Source organism: Callithrix jacchus, chromosome 6, assembly GCF_049354715.1.
Source record: "Callithrix jacchus isolate 240 chromosome 6, calJac240_pri, whole genome shotgun sequence".
In the NCBI taxonomy this organism is placed as follows: Eukaryota; Metazoa; Chordata; class Mammalia; order Primates; family Cebidae; genus Callithrix; species Callithrix jacchus.
This window is the reverse complement of record NC_133507.1, coordinates 129,681,717-129,702,849: the sequence shown is the minus strand read 5'-3', so window position 1 is coordinate 129,702,849 and position 21,133 is coordinate 129,681,717. Positions and strand designations below refer to the sequence as shown.

General features: G+C 42.4%; 2 pseudogenes across 1 annotated transcript; both read right to left on the bottom strand.

Annotated features, from left to right (window-relative positions):
• Nucleotides 1-5,535: 5,535 nt before the first annotated feature.
• On the bottom strand, nt 5,536-6,021 carry LOC100414403 (large ribosomal subunit protein P1 pseudogene; annotated as a pseudogene).
• Nucleotides 5,536-18,811, bottom strand: LOC144582941 (glutathione peroxidase 1 pseudogene; annotated as a pseudogene). The gene has a single exon (XR_013536478.1). The product of XR_013536478.1 is annotated as a glutathione peroxidase 1 pseudogene (transcript).
• Nucleotides 18,812-21,133: the final 2,322 nt, after the last annotated feature.

Here is a 21,133-nt window from a genome sequence, read left to right as displayed (position 1 = left end):
GTTCAAGTGATTCGCCTGCCTCAGCCTCCCAAGTAGCTGGGATTACAGGCGCCAGCCAACAAGCTCAGTTAATTTTTATATTTTTAATAGCAATTGGGTTTTACCATGCTGGCCAGGTTGGTCTCGAACTCCTGACCTCCCTCCTTGGCCTCCCAAAGTACTGGAATTACAGAAGTGAGTCACCACACCCAGCCAAAAACATATTATTGCCCTTTGATGTCCAATATACTGGTTAAATGTAGTGTTCTTCAGATTTTTAGATATTTGGCTTCTTATAAAATTCTAATTGTTTTAACATTTTAAACTTTACATCTAAAACGATTGTCAAATAAAATGTGTTTTGCACTCTCCTCCTCTCATCTAAACTTATTACTCAGCTGGACACAGTGGTTCACACTTGTAATCCCAGCACTTTGGGAGGCCGAGGCAGGCAGATCACCTGAGGTCAGGAATTCGAGACCAGCCTGGCCAAGGTGGTGAAACCCCATCTCTACTACAAACACAAAAATTAACTTGCCGTGGTGGCTGTAGTTGCTTGGGAGGCAGAGGCAAGAAAATCACTTGAACCTGGGAAGCAGAGGATGCAGTGAGCCAAGATCACACCATTGCACTCCAGCCTGGGCAACAGAATGAAATTCCATCTCAAAAAAAATAATAAAAAGTTTAAACAATAAACTTACTACTTTTTTTTTAGATTTTTGACTGGTAACCTCTTCATAACTGTTAGAGCATCCATTTCCTCATCTATTAACAAGATTTTAATAAATTTTAAAAGTGTTTTGGGCCAGGCATGGTGGCTCATGCCTGTAATCCCAGCACTTTAGGAGGCCAAGGTGGGCAGATCACTTGGGGTCAGAAGTTCAAGACCAGCCTAGCCAACATGGCGAAACCCCATCTCTAATAAAAATACAAAAATTTTCCAGGCATGGTAGTGCTCGCCTGTGGTCCCAGCTACTCAGGAAGCTGAGGCAGGAGAATCGCTTGAACTGGGAGGCAGAGGTTGCAGTGAGCTGATATTGTACCACTGCACTGCAGCCTGGGCGACAAAGTGAGATTCCATCTTAAAAAAAAAGTGTTTTGTTTCTACTACTTTAATCTAAGTTGCAAAATATATCAGTGGTCATTTTGGACCAGAACATTCAGAAGCTAATGGTTGATTATATAACAACTGGAGGATCAGAATTGTTGACCTGGAAAATCACTGTTCTTTAGCACAAAACTGAAGGCAGCAGGATCCAGGGACAGGGAAGGTATGAGTTCCAGACTTCAAAACTCTAAATTGTAGGTACTGTTTTCAGGAAGAATTTCTAACTGAAAATATTTAAAATGTAATCTTAGCAATCAGAATCACAGCTCCGCTGTGTTCTTGCTTGATATATAAAATCCTTCTACAACACTAGTTGTAGTGACTAGTGACCTATCATCTACTTAAATATTATATAATAAACATTTCCCCCAAATTAAGGGTTTTGGCTCTTCTTGTTAAGAAGGAAATTAGAAACTAATATAAAGAATGATAATGAAGGCTTTGGATATTTATATCATACTGATAAAAGTCTCATACTCACCTAAAATTAAAGATTTTCATAATCCCTATTTTTAATATTAGGGAGAATGTAGCTTCCAAACTGTAAATTATTCTACAACAAGAAACTCAAAGAACTATGAATTTGGATGATATCTCAGACTCTGCAGGAGATAAATTTTGCAGATATTGTAGCACTGTTTATGAAACTGGCCCAATTGTCCCACACAACTAATGTTTATGGTTTCTTCTGAATAAACATAGAAATTGACCCTCCTAGTCTTAAACTTGAAAAAATTACATTTATCTTATCTGAGTTCCTTTCCCAGGAAATAAACATCAGGCCTCCCAGATAGCATCAAGGAATTGAAATTTACCAGATCATTGCTTCTGGACAAGGAGACTGGATTTTACAGGAAAATACACAGATGGACCTAGCAGAAGATTCAGAAGCCTGACTAAAGTTTGGTCAAACACAATTGTATCTTTGTCAAGTGATATAGCATCCTTCTTAGTATACAATAATAGGGGAAGGGAAGAAAGGATGCACAGCGTTGGCCTGTCCTCACGTTGATGAAATTAGCTTTATTTGGTGAAGGTGGTAGCTGCCTTGTGACTTTACTGTTCTCTCCTTTGTAAATTTAAGTAACATGTAGGGAGATGCTGTATATGCACACTGCTCATCATCAAGCTTCACCCATTGTTTCAGCATCCATTCATGATTTTATAACTACATCATACCTTCTATAATTATTACATACATTAGCATAGAAATAGAGTATATATTTATATTACCATAAAGAATAGCTTTCCCTTCCTTCCATTCATCTATATTGGTATTACTAATGTGTATTCACAGATTTTTTTTTCTTTTTTTTTTGAGACAAGGTCTCGCTCTGTCACTCAGGCTTGAGTGCAATAGCATACTCACAGCTCACCACACCCTCAACCTCCCAGGCTCAAGTTATCTTCCCACCTCAGCCTCCCCTAGTAGCTGGGACAACAGGCATACACCACCACACCCAGCTAATTTTTGTGTTTTTTGTTGAGATGAAGTTTTGCCACATTGCCCATGCTGGTCTCAAACTCCTGGGCTCAAGAAATCTACCTGCCTTAGCCTCCCTCCCAAAGTGCTAGGATTACTGGCATAAGTCCCCACACCCAGCCTGGACTCACAGATTTTATCCAATGGACTGTAATTTACCACCATCTTCATGTATTTTGATGCTTAGATTCTCTCATATTTGGCCAGTGGGAATGCTATCAAGCTGGGTCCTGTCAGGATTGTAACATATTTTACACACAGTTAATTTGGGTATGCAGTCTTGTATATTAAGCCACCTAGTAGTATTTCTTCAGTAAGGCTTCCACTGTGAAGAGCTCTCACATGCAATCCTCCTTGTCTACCAATAGAATATATTTTATAGGAAAGTCCATGCCTTCCTTTCCAGATCTAACCACACAATGTCTCAGCAGAAAGTATTGTTGAAAGACTGCCTGTTTCAAGATGGATGTCCAGAGACTGGAGCCTTACTTTACTTAAAAGAAGTCTGGGGTAGAAGCAAAGGAAGGTATTAGGGCACTAGGGTTGTCACCACTTCCTGACCTTTTGGGAAGATGGGGATATTGACTTTCAAAATTCTATTACTGAGACTAAATTATTGAGTCTACATGATGAACATTTAGGTAATAAATAATGGGAAAAGAGACAGAGTATGATTGGGATAGGCACATGAAGGACTTCTAGGGCAGATGGCTGTGTTCATTCCTTGATGTGGGTAATGATGGCAAGAGTACCTTGTAATGGTTTACTACATTATACATTTGTTTTGTGTGGTTTACTGCATCCTTTTTTAATAATAAAAGGTTTTTTAAAGTGTATTAGGAAACTTATTTTTAATCCCTTGGACTAATTGCATAGGATCACATTCTTCTGGAACAAATTCATAAACTTTCTCTGCAGTATCAGCTTACCCTCCTGACAAAGCCTCTTGGTTTCCCTTCAATAGATGACACAATTTCAGTCAAACCATCTTTTTTTTTTCCTTTTTTTTTTTTTTGAGACGGAATTTCGCTCTTGTTGCCCAGGTTGGAATGAAATGGCACAATCTGGCTTGTGGCAACTTCCACCTCCCAGGTTCAAACTATTCTCCAGCCTCAGTCTCTCAAGTAGCTGGGATTACAGGTGTGTGCTACCACACTCATCTAATTTTGTATTTTAGTAGAGATGGGGTTTCTCTATGTTGGTTAGGCTGGCCTCAGGTGATCCACCTGCCTCAGCCTCCCAAAGTGCTGGGAATACAAGCATGAGCAGTCAAATCATCTTTTTAACCTTTCCAAATATAAGCTAGGAAGCCTCTCTCCAGGAAGGTGCTCGGCCCTGGAACTTTAATTGGACTGTATACTAAGTATTATGAGTAAAGACGTTTGAGGGTCTTTAGTGGGCTCTTTGGACCTACATTCCTTTATCTGGATGAATTCATAATACTTTCTTAGTAGTAGTATTTGGTTTTAAAACATTTATTTGATTTCTACATGAGAATTATCCTTTTCCTAGTTGGTCTTGCTTTGTTCTATTTGGAAAATAATGCTTTGCACATTCTTTATATGTTCAGAGACTAAGCTCCAAGACATTCTAACCAAATCACATTTTCCTATGTTCAAGTCACTAAATTTTTACCAATTTCAAAATTTTCTCCTCCTCTTTTTTTCCACTTCAGGAGCTTTTCAGTCTTTTCCTATAGGGTTTAACTCTGAATTTTTTGAGCAAATTCCAAAATGTTCAAAATATATGATTAAAAACTAAGAAGTTAACTTTGACCTTGAAATATTATTCTAATATTCTAGAGCTAGCCTCACCTATTTAAAATGTTCCATATTTCCTGGCTACAGTCTTCTTTTGATCCTGTTTCTATTTTTATTGTTTGAAATAGCCTGCATGTTGGTGACTTATTTTTTCCTGCAAATTAATTACCATGCTCTTGTACTATTCCATGAAGACTTACAACTTGGAGTTCAGCCAATGTTTTGAATCTGGCCTTTCCATCATCTACTTCCTTATAGAAGGGGTTTTTTCCTTTCTTCAATTTTTGAACCTAATTCATCCAATAAGTAGATTGAAGTATGTCCACTAATCCTGACACTATCTTGGTAAATCAATGTCTCATAGGACCCACAACCTCTAGGTGAGGGTACCTTTTATAGGTCAGGCTACTCCAATTTGCTGAGCGTCAGACAGCTTAAGTTTTGAGTCATTGGTTTTGTTACAGTGTTTTAGTATGATTCTTTACTATTATAATGGGAATGTTTTCAGAACTTATTTGTAGTTAACTTGGGTCTCATTTTCTATGAGTGGGTTCTTCAAATATCCTAAAGCTGTGGTAAGATAAGCAACATCTTGATCTGTACAGTGAGTGTTTTTTGTCTTTTTTTACTCTGAACACACAGTACTCATGGTTTATTATATAAATCCAAACCTGAAAAGTTGAAATTTCCATTCCAGCTACTGTCAAAAAAAGCTTAGTTTTTGGAACACGGGTTTGAATCTTGTTTTATCCACTTTGTGTAACTGGGGACCTTAATCGTTTATTTTCCGCACTCCTTCAGTGTTACTGTTAAACTCCCAAGCATTTGATGAGACATTACACAGCTAGGTCTGGTTGCCTGACAACCTTGGGATGTAGCAGTCAACATTCTGCATAGGTCCAAGTTCTTAGGCAGGACTGTATAGGGTAATTACCCAGGAGGCTTTCTAATTACCCTCCGACCCCAGCGTAGGGGACACACCTTACAATCATCAAGTTTATACAGGCAACCTGGAGAAAGCATCTGCTCTGATCCTTCCTCCTGCCAGCACAGTGCAGTTTTCAACACTGTACCACGAGGTACCATCTTGTTAGGTGACAGGGAAAAATCCAGCCTGTGTCATGTCAGAATAGGTTGAAAGCCAGCATTATAAAACCGAGACCATTTTTGCAGAGCACATTCCCAAACTATGGGCAAGACCAACGGCAGTTAAAGTTCAGCTTTTTATTGAACACATTATAAAAGAGGTTTAGTCAAAAAGACCAAAGCCCGTGTCATCAACAGACTCCTCGGATTCTTCTTTCTTTGCTTCCACTTTCTTCTCCTCAGCTGGAGCAGCAGCAGTGGAGGGGGCAGGACCTCCTGCTGGTGCAGCACCAGCTGCTGGAGTAGGCCCACCAGCCCCTACATTGTAGATGAGGCTCCCAATATTGACGTTGGCCGGGGCCTTTGCAAACAAGCCAGGCCAAAAAGGTTCAACATTTACACCAGCTGCTTTAATGAGGGCATTGATCTTATCCTCCATGACGGTCACCTCATCTGCAGAATGAGGGCCGAGTAGATGCAGGCGAGCTCAGAGACGGAGGCCATGGTGCGGGTGAGTGTGAGGCTAGCGCTGCCGGACGCCATGCTAGTCGCCGGATGAAGTGAGGGCCTCACCCCAACGCGGCCTTAACTTCCTCGGAAGAACCGACCCTTTTCCACAGTTGTGATTACCTTACGTAGTTCAGTGGTATGATTGCCACATCGCTCGCATACACTATTTCCTCTGGCAATTAATGGAAAAGTATCAGGCCTGACATGACTGCCTCACAAACTCCCTCTGAGCACAGGGGAGAATTTAAGGCACGTGGCACCTCTAGAATGACAGTATATTAGCTTCCATGTTATCCATTCAGTGGTCAGAGATTTCACTGATAATCTCCAAAATAAAATGAAGGAAATGTATTTTAAAGATCACTCTTTTTGAGTCTGGGAATGAATCAAGGGACGACTGTCAAAAATACAGAAGTTCCAAGAAGATTGCTGGTTCCAAAGCAGTAAGCTCAGTTATGAACACAATCAGTCTGAGATAGGCAGAACCCCCAACTGGAAGATTTCAAGCAGTATTTGAAGATGAAGGATTGAAGCCAGGGCCAGAGATATGGACAGCAGCTGAAGTCTGGAAAAGACACGCTCTCTGACGAGAATAGCGAAACAAGAACAAAAGGTGTTCAGTGATTGGCTACACTTTAGAAACAGGAAGAATCAGTGAAGGACTCAGAGGGAACAACCTGAAAGAAGACAACCAGGGAAGATCAGTGTCAAACAAAGTCAGAGAAAAAGCCAATTCGTGCAGGAAGGAGTAAACATCCAGCTCAAATATTACAAGAGGGCTGAAGATGAAGGCAAACTGCAAAACTATCACCAGCAACTCTGGAGAATCATATTCTAAAAAGCATCTGAAGATTTTTAAACAAATAAGGTTTATCACATTCCCATCTTCTGAACTGATTTTCTTTTTTCTTTTTTTTTTTTTTTCTAGACAAAGTGGTGAAATTTTTTTTTGTTGTTGTTGTTGTTAATCAATGAGAGCTTGTTACGTTGCTCAGGTTGGCCTTGAACTCATAGCCTTGCCTCCTCAAGCACCAGGACAACTGGCCAGAGCCACCACGGCTCCCTTCTTCTTTTTTTTTTAAGATGGGGTCTCACTCTGTTGCCCAGGCTGGAGTGTAGTGGCACAATCTCAGCTCACTGCAACTTCTGCCTCCTGAGTTCAAGCAAACCTCCTGGCTCAGCCTCCCAAGTAGCTGGAATTACAAGCATGTGCCACCATACCTGGCTAATTTTTGCATTTTTAGTAGAGATGGGGTTTCACCATGTTGGTGAACAGGCTGGTCTCAAGCTTCTGACCTCAAGCGATCTGCCGGCCTCGGCCTCCCAAAGTGCTAGGATTACAGCACTTTGCCCAGGCTGGAGCCACCGCACCTGGTCTTCTGAACTGATTTTCTTTACTATCTGATCAGCAATCACTTTGAACAAAGGTCGTAAAATAATCAACAGTGAGGTAACAAAATATAGGGTATCACATAAATAATTGAATACACTTCTAAGAGAAATTCAGCTCCTACTGAAATTCCAAACCTATGCATTTATTCGACAAATACTTTTTGAGTGTGCATTGTGTGCCAGGGACTGGCCTAGGCAAGCAGTATTTGAAGCGTGGTAAGTTAGACTTAAAGCTTGATACTACACCATTCACATACTACCAAAAAGAGAGGGGAACTTATGCATCATTCTACATTGGCATTTGGGGACCATGTATGCAAACTACACAGGCAACTTTTAAAAACAAATATAAAACTTTATTATTTCAATAATTATGTGAATTGCTCATGGAAGATTCAGTTTTGTTGTTTATTCAGATACAAAGTAGGAAGGCAAAGGTACCTGCAGTGGCACATGATGCATGCCTATGTTCCAGCTCCTCTGGAGGCTGAGGTGAAGTATCACTTGAGCCCAGTAGTTTGAGTCCAACCTGGGCAACATAGTGAGACACCCTCTCCAAAAAAAAAACAAAAATAAACAAAAAACTTCAAAAGTAGCCATTTTTGAAGTTTAGTCTCAATGGGCTATGTCTAAAATATTGTTTCCTTAATCCGATCTATATAAACCCTATGAAAACATCAATTTCTTAAACACTGTTTTCTTAATCTAATCTGCATAAACCTTACGGAAAATGAATTATTTGTTAACATTTGTGGGGACTGAGTGGACTAGGAAAGCAATACAAAGGGGAAAAAAAGAGAGCCTGGCCAACATGATGAAACCATCTCTACTAAAAATACAAAAATTAGCCAGGTGGTGGTGGCTCACACCTGTAATCCCAGCTACTTAGGAGGCTGAGGCAGGAGAATCACTTGAGCCTGGGAGACGGAGGTTGCAGTGAGTTGAGATCGTACCACTGCACTCCAGCCTGGGCAACAGAGTGAGACCCCAGCACTGCACTGCTGAAGCTCAGGGCTCCTGCTAAGCTAGCCCGGCTGTGCCTGGAGAAGGAGGAGAAGATGGCCACTAGGACAGGGAGTAGCATTGGCAACTCTCTCATTAGTGGAAATGCCTCAGCTGAAGGCCCAAAGGGAAACCATAGGGAAACCACAGTAATCACTGGTGTTAAAGTTGTCATGAACCATCACTTGAAAGAAAGCAGTTTTACAAAAGGAGCATCTAAGAAGTACATCCAAGATTACCGACAATCAATCAAAGGCAAACTTGAAGAACAGAGACCAGAAAGAGTAAAACCTGTTATGACATAGGCTTCAGAACAAATCAAGCACACCTTTTGCAATTTAAATATATATATAACAGTTTTTATTAATGAAAACATGAATCCAGATGGCATGGTTGCTCTACCATGAGGCTGGTGTTGTTATAATAGGTAGCTAGTTAGGCATGAGCAGGGAAGGAGAGGCTCCCCCAACCCCTCCCAGGAATGTCAGGGAACCATTGGGTGATGGTTAGGCGGTTGTTAACTGTCTCTCTAAAATAATAATTTGTCACTGCCGGACATGATGGTTCACACCTGTAATCCCAGCAGCACTTTGGGAGGCCGAATCGGGGGGACCACCTAAGGAAAGGAGTTTGAGACCAGCCTGGCCAAAACGGTGAAACCCTGACTCACTAAAAATACAAAAAACTTAGCCGGACATGGTGGCACATGCCTGTATTCCCAGCTACTCCAGAGGCTGAGGCAAAAGAATTGCTTGAACCCAGGAGGCGGAGGTTAGATGATACAGCGGGACTCCGTCTCAAATAATAGTAATTGGTCGCAGCCAGCTCCAGGAAAGGCAGTCTCCCAATAGACAGAAAAAAACCTGAAACTGGTGATAAGGAGTTTCCCAATAAGATCTCAGAAATTGAGTGAGTGGGCTCAAGTTTGCACATTAAGAGGCAGAATGGGGGCCAGGCGCGGTGGGGGCCGGGTGCGGTGGCTCACGCCTGTAATGCCAGCACTTTGGGAGGCCAAGGCGGGTGGATCACGAGGTCAAGATATCGAGACCATCCTGGTCAACATGGTAAAACCCCGTCTCTACTAAAAATACAAAAAAAATTAGCTGGGCATGGTGGCGCGTACCTACAGTCCCAGCTACTCAGGAGGCTGAGGCAGGAGAATTGCCTGAACCAGGAGGCGGAGGTTGCGGTGAGCCGAGATCGCGCCATTGCGCTCCAGCCAGGGTAAAAAGAGCGAAACTCCGTCTCAAAAAAAAAAAAAAAAAGAGGCAGAATGGCAGAGTTTAACTGCTATAAGACCACCTAGAAACATTTGGTTGGTAACGGAAGAATGCCTCAATGAGCATGCGTACAACTCCAGTAAACACACATGCTCCCCTCCCAAGTGCTAGCAGGCCACTGCACATGCGGACAGCCCACCCCAAGGGAAGAATCCAGGGAGAAGGGATGCAAGACATGCCAACATATAAAACCCCAAGTCAAAGGTCAAACGCTGTGCTTGATCTCTCAAGTTACCTGCTTAGCCCTCTTCCAAGTGTACTTTACTTCCTTTCATTCCTGCTCTAAAGCTTTTTCATAAACGTTCACTCCTGCTCTAACTCTTGCTTCGGCCTTCTAACTCAAGAAAGATTGAAGTCTTCCTTCTGAGGAGGCAAGAATTGAGGTTGCTGCAAACATGTTAGGATTTGCCACCGGTAGCAGTATGACCCCATATATTATTTTCTTTCGTTTTTAAATACTTTTCAAAATTTTTTGACTCAATCGTTAGTTTATTTTTATTCCATTTATGTTTTGTTTGTTTGTTTGAGACAGGGTCTCTCCTTCTGCCACCCAGGCTGGAGTGCACTGGTACAATCTCAGTTCACTGCAACCTCTACCTCCCAGGCTCAAGTGATCCTCCTGCCTCAGCCTCCCAAGTAGCTGGGACTATAAGCACAAGCCACCAAGCCTGATTAATTTTTGTATTTTTTGTAGAGATGAGGTTTTGCTATGTTGCCCAGGCTGGTCTCAAACTCCTGAGATCAAGCAATCTGTCTGCCTTGGCTTCCCAGAGTGCTGGGATTATAGGCGTCAGTCACCATGCCCAGTGATTGTCTTTAAGGATGGCTTAGAAATGGAAAAATGTTAACGAATTTGACAGTTACTTTGGACCTATCACCTGTTGTCATAACTGGCTTCTGCTTGTCATCCACATAACACCAGGACTTCACACAAATGGAACTGATATCATCTTGAGCTCTTCACTTATTTTGACTACAATTTATTTGGAGTGGAGACACTGTCTTTAAGAAAACCATGTCATGTAGGTTGTCTAACAACTAAACGCATTTAAACTTATTTGAAAGAATGCCTTTTAGTTTAATACATATTTAAACTAAGTCCATCTTGTAGTGTTCCTGCAGAAGCTAGGTCTGACTGTAAGCCACTACTAGAAAGAATAAAACTGTCAACTGACAACTTCTACAGTGGAAACTACTTATGAGACTGGAATATAAAAAGCAAGAAACAGGCTGAGCATTGTGGCTCATGCCTGCAGTCTTGGCACTTTGGCAGGCTGAGATGGAAGGATCGCTTCCCTTCAGGAGTTTGAGACCAACCTGGGTAGCACAGTGAGACCACATCTCTAAAAACATATATATATGTAATAAAAACATATATGTATTTTAAAAGCCCCAAGAATCAAAAGTGTTAACTCTGAGTTGCAGTAAAGGGAAAGACCATGCTCATAGCAATGCCAGCATCTCAAGTGGAGCCTTATACATTTCATCACTTACAATGGAAGTAGTTAACTCTGAAAGAGACCACCAAGAGGGTAAAAAGAGACCAACTTAGCTGGGACAGAGAGAAAAAGAACTTTCAGTAGGGGGATCAGGAGAGTGGCAAGGTCACCTGTGGCTCTTTGTAAAGCAGAGTTATTTGTTAAGTCAGGAGTTCTTGGTTCCATAGCTGCCAGAACATTTGCTCTACTTTTCAGGCATCTCTACAGTATTTTCCCCCACAGTCTCCAGGGTGAAATGCATATTTGCATTCCAAGTCATGCTGAATGGGAAAACCTTAATGAAAAAGGCCACTAATCACAGATACATCAGGAAATATACTATAACAGTATTGTCACCGCTGTAGCAGGAAGGCATGGTGAGCCTTCCTGGTTATTGTTTCCTGGTTATTGTTTAATGTTGTTTTGTGATAAATGAACAGAGTTAAAATTGGTAATGATGAAACTGTTTCATCATATTTCTCTTTCTCGTGTGTGTGTGTGTGTGTGTGTGTGTGTGTGTCTAGACCTCTTCTTTCCCCAGCATCCCTCTCTAATTCTCCTCCCATTCAACATATCAGTCTTCTTTCTCATTCATTTCAGTTATTTATTTGTATTTATTTTGTATGTATTTTATTTATTTGTATTTTTAGTAGAGATGGAGTTTAACCATGTTGGTCAGGCTGCTCTTGAATCCTTTACCTCAAGTGATTCTCCTGCCTTGGCCTCTAAAAGTGCTGGGATTACAGGCATGAGCCACCATGTCCAGACTCTCTCATTTATTTCTGTCCAGGGATTAAGTATTACTAACAAGATGAACTAGGCTGAGTCAGCCATAGTGAATCCAGATCCTAAGATAACCTCAAAAAACAAGCAGATCAGGGCAAGGACTGGAACCTAAGGGCTAATGATTTGTCATTTTCCGAAGTCTGAAGTTCTAGGTATTTTTCCAAATTCTGCCTGAGGATTTCTATTGCAATTATGCATTGCTGCTCTGCCAGACAGCTGCAGTCAGCACCTTTGGGCTCACTTGGTTTCTGACCTCCCTTGGTTTTGGACCAGGCACTAGCCCTTGAGGAAAATTCAGACTCCTTGAAGGTGGTCTCACAATCCCACACTCATTCTAATCAATGTTGCCACCCCTTCTACCTACTCTTTTTTCCAAACTTTGTCTGCTGCCCCTACACATAAGGACACTGACGATAACTATGCTTTCAGGAGGAAAGGCTTGGTGGGAATTATAGGGTGTTATTATTATACAGTATAGGGTAATTGTTGCTTTTATAACCTGCTTCAAATAATGTTTTTTATTCAATACATGACATAGTGAAAGGGGATCCTTAAAGATACTTTGATTTAGCACACTTTATGCTCAAACTGGAAAAAACAAAGCAGCAAGGCCTTTTATAAGGCTGTGTATTATAATAATGGACTTCCAAAATAGCTCAAGTGTTGTTCAAGCAATAGATATTTTCCATGAAAGAATGTTCTTTGACCCATAGAGGCAGATTAACACCCGCAAATACCTTTGGCTCTGAAGACTTTTATCCACATACATAGAAGGAAAAAGTTACTATCTCTGATAGTATGGCAGAAGGTATGGCGGGGGACAACTTAATAAAACCATCACTTACTTCTATTTAGAATGTATGTTTACCCCACAGGGAAATCAGAGAATAGAGGGCATCTCAGGATGTACCCAAGATAGAAGCCATTCTATTGCCAAGTTCTAGTGGCTTAGTCTCAATCTCTGGGGATAAGAGGCAAAGAGTCATTCAGTGTCTTTTTGAAATTGATCCCATCTATGTGGGCTATTCCATAACTTCTTTGCCCTTTTATTACAGTTTAGATACACAGTAGCTAACATTTATTTGCCTCATATAAGCAGTAGACTTTTTTTTTTTTTGAGATGGAGTCTCGCTCTGTCACCAGGCTGGCATGCAGTGGCATGATCTCGGCTCACTGCAACCTCTGCCTCCCAGGTTCAAGCAATTCTCCTGCCTCAGCCCCTTGAGTAGCTAGGATTACAGGTGTGTGCCACCAAGCCTGGCTAATTTTCTTTTTCTTATTTTAGTAGAGACTAGTTTAACTGGTGTATGATATACACATACTGTTTACTAGTTTAGAACACCCTGAGCAGTTTTCTGCTTGTGAGGCCAGCTCGGTTTTCCTCGCTGTTGCTCTCAGCAAACAATATAGTCCATCATACGCTCAGCACTAGAGGAAACACCCTTTCACTTATTAATATTAGCTGAACTGGCTGAATTAAATTTACTGAATAAAGATTTTGTTGCAAGCACTGGGCTACCTTTCCTACCTATTAAGTTGATCTGTATCCCCCATAAAACTGTTAATTAATATTACACACAATGTGCAGGTTACCTTAAAACATTTAGCATATTGCTTTAATGCCCATGGCTAGCGAATGGCTTGTTACATGCTGCCAGGCGTCTTTTATCTTTTTTTTTTTTTTTTTTTTGAGATGGAGTTTCACTCTCGTTACCCAGGCTGCAGTGTAATGGCGTGATCTCAGCTCACTGCAACCTCCGCCTTCTGGGTTCAGGCAATTCTCCTCCCTCAGCCTCCTGAGTAGCTGGAACTACAGGCATGTGCCACCATGACCAGCTAATTTTTTGTATTTTTAGTAGAGACGGGGTTTCACCATGTTGACCAGGATGGTCTCGATCTCTTGACCTCGTGATCCACCCGCCTCGGCCTCCCAAAGTGCTGGGATTACAGGCGTAAGCCACCACGCCCGACCTCTTTTTTTTTTTTTCGGCCCATCATAAGTTCGTGGCTGAGGCCCCTCTAAGGAAAAGCAGATAAACAAGAGAAAAGCCTACAAATTTATTTAATATAAGTTTTATGTGACATGGGAGCCTTAATAAGGAAATGAAGGCTGGGCACAGTGGCTCATGCCCGTAATCCCAGCACTTTGAGAGGCTGAAGCAGACGGATCATGAGGTCAAGAGATAGAGACCATCCTGGCCAACATGGTGAAACCCCATTCCTACTAAAAGTACAAAATTAGCTGGACGTTGTGGTGAGTTCCTGTAGTCTCAGCTACTTGGGAGGCTAAGGCAGGAGAATCTCTTGAACCCTGGAGGTGGAGGTTGCAGTGAGAGGAGATTGCGCCACTGCATTCCAGCCTGACGACAGAGCAAGACTCCGTCTCAAAAAAAAAGAAAAAAAGGGAAATGAAGACCCAAAAAAAGAGTTAAATTTGTATATTTTTATGGTATGTTTGATTAATGGACAGTCATGGAGAAATATATTGGGGAAAAGGGGTATAATCTACTGGCAAAATACTGGGGGGAATTTAGCAAGGCCTGTTTGTTCTGATTCTTTTCTGTGACCTGGTGTCTTCAGAGATAAGGATGTTCCTTTCCTCCAAGTATGGAGAGGGCACCTCTCACAGGAGGGTCATATGACCTGCTTCAGATGTAAGTCAGAAATCTCTTTCCTAGATTTTATGACCTGCTTGAGGGGAGAAATGGAGGGAAGATGAGAGTGACCTTCCTGCTTCTGCCATTTTCTCAAATTCCTTTATCTTAAAATATTCAGTATGCCAAGGTACCCTATTTTGGGGTAGAGAATTCTGAACCCCATTATGATCAACTCCTGCAGACTCCAATTATTCAACCAATAAGGCTAGAAAGCTTCCACAAATGAGAAGGCAGAACTGTTAAGATGTTAAGATGATGATGCTCAGGACAGGACATGCTCACCCAAAATATGGAACTAAGGAATCTGAGAAAACAGCAGAAGCAGGAAGTTCTCTCTGGCCTTCCCCTACCCTTCTCCCCAGAAGCAGGTCATGAACCCTAAGACCTTCTTCCTGGAGGAAAGTAGTGAAGACACAAAGAGGCCAGGAAGATCTGAACAAACAGGTCTTGCTAAAGCCCCCCAGTTTGTTACTGGGAGATCATGCCCTTTTGTCCTCCAGTCATACTTCTGCACAACTCTCCATAAAAATACACAGATTATTCATTAGTTTTCTGGGAAAGGGGTGGGCAATTCCTGGAACTAAGGGAATTCCTCCTGCTTTCAGACCGTATAGGGTAATTTCCAGACTTTGCTATGACGTTTGTAAACTTTCTTGGTCCTGGTGAGGGTGTCTTTTAGCATGCTAATATTTCATAATGAGCATATAATGAGCAGTGAGGACAACTAGACGTCACTTTTATTGCCATCTGGTTTTGGCGGGTTTTGACTGGCTTCTTTACTACATCTCATTTATCAGCGGGATCTTTGTGACCGGTACCTTGCAAAACCAGTCCTGCTGAACTCCTGACTCACTGGCATTGCAGCAAGGCAATGTCCTCACTACCTCCATTAATGTTGGGTCTTAGCAATGACCAGCCCCTGATAGGTCATTGCACATGTGGAGCTTCTCTGCCTACAAGGACTGAAGAAGGGTTGGATGAACATTTGGCTGAGTTGGACCAGCTGTGGCAGCCTCCGCTGGGGACAGGGGTAAGGGAGTTAACAAGGATGAAAAAGCCAAGCAAGGTCAAGGCTAAAGTTCTCCAAGGTTGCCTTTGGGTGAGAAGCTCTCTTGAGCAAGAAACTGTGGAACACCTTTTAATGAAGGCATCAACAATAGGGATTCAAAAGCTGAAAAATAACTCAGTTTATTTTCTATTTATTCTTTTTTTGAGGCAAGGTCTCATTGTCACCCAGGCTGGAGTACAGGGGTGTAATCATAGCTTACTGCAACCTCAACCTCCTGGATTCAAGCGATCCCCCCACCTCAGCCTCCTGAATACCTTGGACTACAGGCATACATCACCATGCCCAGCTAGTTTTTTTTTATTTTTTATAGAGACAGGGTTTTGCTATTCTGCCCAGACTGATCTTGAACTCTTAGGTGCAAGCAATCTATCCATCTCAACTTCCTAAAGTGCTGGGATGACAGGCGTGAGCCACCACATCCAGCCTACAGTTTATTTTTAATTATAAACAAAATATTAGAACAAATTGAAAATGGCTGGGCATGGTGGCTTACAGCTGCCACCCCAGCACTTTGGGAGGCCAAGGCAGAAGCATCACTTGAGCCCAGGTGTTTGAGACCAGCCAGGGCAACATAGTAAGACCTCATTGTTACAAAAAAAAAAAAATTAATTAAAAAATAAATAAATTGTAAATAGTCACAGTAAAGGACAGACTGAATTCTTAAATCTCTCCATAGAAAATACTATGAAATCTTGGTCCTATTAAGAGATAATCAAAAAGTATATAAGAAAAAAAGAAATTTTAGAGTATGTTAGGCAGTTAGTAATCATAAAAATATTAATACTGATTTTTTGTTTGTGATATTTGTCAGCTCTTTAAAATTTGTAACTTGTAATTAATAGTTATAAATAAATATTCAATTTTGTACTAGTTTTATATTTACAATTCTGCATACTTTTTATTCTAGAGGGTCCCCATATTGTATAAACTTTAGGCTCACAGAACCTAAAAGCGTCTAGATACAATATAAACTAAATATGGAATGGAACAACTAGTTAGGAAAATTCCAAATCTAGGGGGTTTTTTAAGCATCTTTTATAATCACACCTCAGGTAATCAAGTGCCTTACATGGCCAGTGGGAAGGAGTGGAAATAAAGATTAAGAGGTGTCAACAACAGACGCCCAGCCGTAGATGGGCCAGAAGAGCAAACTCTGCCCCAGCCTAGTGGTATAGAGGAGACACAGACAAAAGGCATTAGCAATCTGGAGACAACAGATGCTGGAGAGGATGTGGAGAAATAGGAACACTTTTACACTGTTGGTGGGAGTGTAAATTAGTTCAACCATTGTGGAAGACAGTGTGGAGATTCCTCAAGGACCTAGAAATAGAAATTCCATTTGACCCAGCAATCCCATTACTGGGTATATATCCAAAGGATTATAAATCGTTCTACTATAAGGACACATGCACACGAATGTTCATTGCAGCACCGTTTACAATAGCAAAGACCCGGAACGAACCCAAATGCCCATCGATGATAGACTGGACAGGGAAAATGTGGCAAATATACACTGTGCAGCCATCAAAAACGATGAGTTTGTGTCCTTTGTAGGAACATGGATGAAACTGGAGACCATCATTCTCAGCAAACTGACACAAGAACAGAAAATCAAACACCGCACGTTCTCACTCATATGTGAGTGTTGAACAATGAGAAAACATGGACACAGGGAGGGGAGCACTACACACTGGGGTCTGTCGGGGGGACATACGGGAGGGACAGTGGGGTGTGGGGAGTTGGGGAGAGATAGCATGGGGAGAAACGCCAGATATAGGTAATGTGGAGGAAGGCAGCAAATCACACTGCCATGTGTGTACCTATACAACAATCTTGCATGTTCTTCACATATAGCCCAAAACCTAAAATGCAATAAAAAAAATTAGCAAGCTTTAAGCAAGGGAGCAAGTGTTTAAGACAAGTAGGCAGGTGTGTGAGCAGGGATATCACTTATCATTAGAGAGGTGGTAACAGCTTGAGCCCAGGTGATGCTTCTTCAGGATTGCCACTGTTTTGTGTTGACATTCACCAAGTAGAATGACCTTCAGGTCTTTGGGGCACTCGAAGTACATAGGAGCCAGAGTTTCAATAGCTTCCCCAGCAATCCTTGCTTAGTCAATTGATTCCTATGTCTGCAGCCAAATACTATAAAAAACTCTGGGGGAGATAAACTCCTCCCATCCTCTTGGCTTTTCAATGAATCATTTAGATGGGAAACATAAGCCTATTCAGGTAAAAAGACACATGAAATCCAGGCCAGGATCACAGTCCTATCCCAAATATATGACTTTCTGCCCTCCCTCAAATAATGGGTGGGCATGCGGGAGTGTAATTTTTTTTTTTTTTTTCTGCTAACACCTGGCACTTTATTAGTGGGGAAACTCCCCTTGGTCTGGCAAAGAGACTGGGATGGACAGGACCAGCGGCCATTCTCGAGGGGGTATTTTCTGGACTATTAGGTGGTCCTCCTTGTAGGTTTAGAGGAAACACCCTCACTGATGAAAATCCCCCAGAGAGCAGCGCTGCAACTGCCAGGCAGCCGGGGTAGGAGGGGCGCCCTGGGCACAGCTGGGCCCTTGGGACAGCAGGGCTTCGATGTCAGGCTTGATGTCAATGGTCTGGAAGCGGTGGCTGTACCAGCGCACAGGAACACCGTCAGGGCCCACCAGGAACTTCTCAAAGTTCCATGCAACATCGTTTCGGCATACCGGAGACCAGGTGATGAGCTTGGGGTCGGTCATGAGCGCAGAGGCGTTGTTGCTGGGCGCTGGCAGGGCCTCCCGCAGGAAGGCCAAGAGAGGGTGCGACCCCTCACCGTTCACCTCGCACTTCTCGAAGAGCATGAAGTTGGGCTCGAACCCACCACCAGGTCGGACGTACTTGAGGGAATTCAAAATCTCTTCGTTCTTGGCGTTCTCCTGATGTCCAAACCGGTTGCACGGGAAGCCGAGCACCACCAGGCCCCGGAGCCCGAGGCGCCGCTGCAGTTCGTTCACCTGGGTGTAGTCCCGGACCGTGGTGCCTCAGAGGGACGCCACATTCTCGATAAGCAGCACCTTGCCCCGCAGGGAACCCAGGCTCACAGGCTCCCCGGCCAGCGGGCGCCCCGAGAAGGTGTACACCGACTGGGCAGCCGCCGCCGCCGCTAGCCGAGCAGCACACAAGGCGCAGCTATTCGAGGAGCTAAGGGAGCGCCCCGAACCAGCCGCGGGAGTGTATTTTTAAAACAAATGATTTTAATTCATTCACAGTTTCCTAGCAACCAGGAAAAAGCAAGTTTTCCTGATGTCTGTGAGCACCAGCCTGAGATGCGCAGATGCTCCAGCATGCCTCCAGAAGCAGAGAAAGAACAAAAGCACTGGAATCGGTCTCCGGTTGGTGAGCGGTTCTCAAAGGGGAATCTGTTAAGAGCAGGCACCTAATAGTACAGCCCCAGACACCTGTACCACAATTGCAGGGGTGCAGCAGGGAACATGCATGGAATGTGCAGATATTCTCCAGGGAATTCTATTCCTATAGAATTTGGGGGCTCTGACTTCTAGGGAATTGTTTCTATGAAACGGCTAAAGCCTGAGACAGCTGACATCTTTCCAGTACCTCTTTTGTGTGTGCTTTCAGCCAGCCTTCTTGTTTTCTTTAAAGCTTTATAGGCAGAAAAGAGGGGTAACTGTCAGAATTCAAATCTAGCTGAATTAGAGTCTGTGCTAATGGCCTTCTTTAAAACACGCATAGCTGCTAAACACATATAAATCACTGACTTCTACAGCTGTAAGGAATCTCTCCAATCATTCAATGCTTGCTTTACAGAGGAAGAAATGAAACTAGAGAGGCGAATTAATTTGTTCAAGGTGCACAACTAGTTGGTTACCTCACAGCCTCTTCTGACCTACAGCCTAGTAGTTTGGGAGTGGGACATACTCATATTTTAAAGATTTAAATCTTTGCATATTATACCACATTGAATGGCGGTAGTGGTGACAGGGGATGGGGAGGATGAGGGATGATCTAAGAGGAAGCTGTTACAACTGAGCAATGCAGATATTATAACTTATAAGTCTGAAACTCAAAGGGCTTACTCAGAATTACAAGACAGGAATGGATTAAGGCACATGCTAAGTGTGCCCACTCCCTGTCAAACAATTGAGCTAGGTCAAATAGTCTAGCAACAAGTGTTTTTCCAAATTATTGAATCAGGAGCATTGTAATGCATGCCAGACCTTATAGAGTTACAGAATGTTGGGGTAACAAGTGCTCCGGGCAGTGTTAACCAGGCCCATCATTTTTTGGATAACACCTGAGGCTGGGAAGCAGAAGATGCACAGCCACATCAATGAGTGTGGCTTTCCTGGGTCCAGGGCTCGTTCTTCTCTAGGCGATGGGGCCACCTCTATGGCTTGCTGTATCCTCTCCCAGCTGACCCTGTAGGGAGCAATATCATTGTCTTGATACTTATTCAATTTCCTGTGAAATGCTCTTACTTTCTTCCCCACTGTCACCTTATCCACATCTCATCCACTCCCCAAAAACTAAAGCAGATGTAGCGGCAGCAAGAATGATCCAAAATAATGAAGTTAGCCTAGGGAAGAATTCATTTAGATTAGTGACATCCTGTTTGCTCTTTGCTTACTGTTAGTAGAGCTGAATTGAGTGAGGCTTAGTGTTTATATGGCACCATTTTCAAAAAACCATTTCTAAAGTTTGTTTTCCAATCATCTTTAGAGTAGTGATTTAAAAACATATACAATTTTAAAAGTACAAAGGGTAGTATAATGAACATCCATGGACTTAGAATTCCAGAGTCAACAACTATTAACATTTTGATAGATGTGGGTATTAGGGTTCCACAGAGAAACTGAACAGACAGGATGTGTGGATACACACACACACACACACACACACCCTATTAGGTGCAGTATAGGCTTAGCTCTCTCTCTTGCTCAAATATTTCTATTTTACAGAGTTGGCTCTCATGATTGTGGAGTCTTGGCCAGTCCAAAATCTGATAGTGGAGGCCGACTGGCCGCAGAATCAGGGAAGAGTTGGAATTTGAATCCCAAGGCTGCCTACTGGCAAATTCCTTCTGGCATGGGGGAGGTCAGTCTTTTGTTCTATCAAGGTTTTTGACTGATTGGACAAGGCTCACTCGGAGGGCAATCTGCTTTCAAAGTCCACTGATTTAAATGATAATCTCATCAAAAAGCACCTTCTACAGAAACATCCAGGATAATATAATGTTTGAACAACTATTTGGGCATAGTGGCCCAGCCAGAAAATAAATTTAAAAATAAATAAAACATCACAGATAGAGTTGATATCCTATTTATACCTCTCCCTGAGTACCCCATTCAATAGGGATGATTTTTGATAGCCTCCTTTTTGGTGACTTCAGACCCCTTGTGACCCCATCACCTGATCTTCAATTTCTGATTCAATGTCAGGGTGGGAATTGAAGACATATTTGCCATAACCACATATTCTTTCAAGGACCTCCTGGCCATAGGAGGTTATAGATGGATTCTATGGAAAACTCGATTATGAGCCAC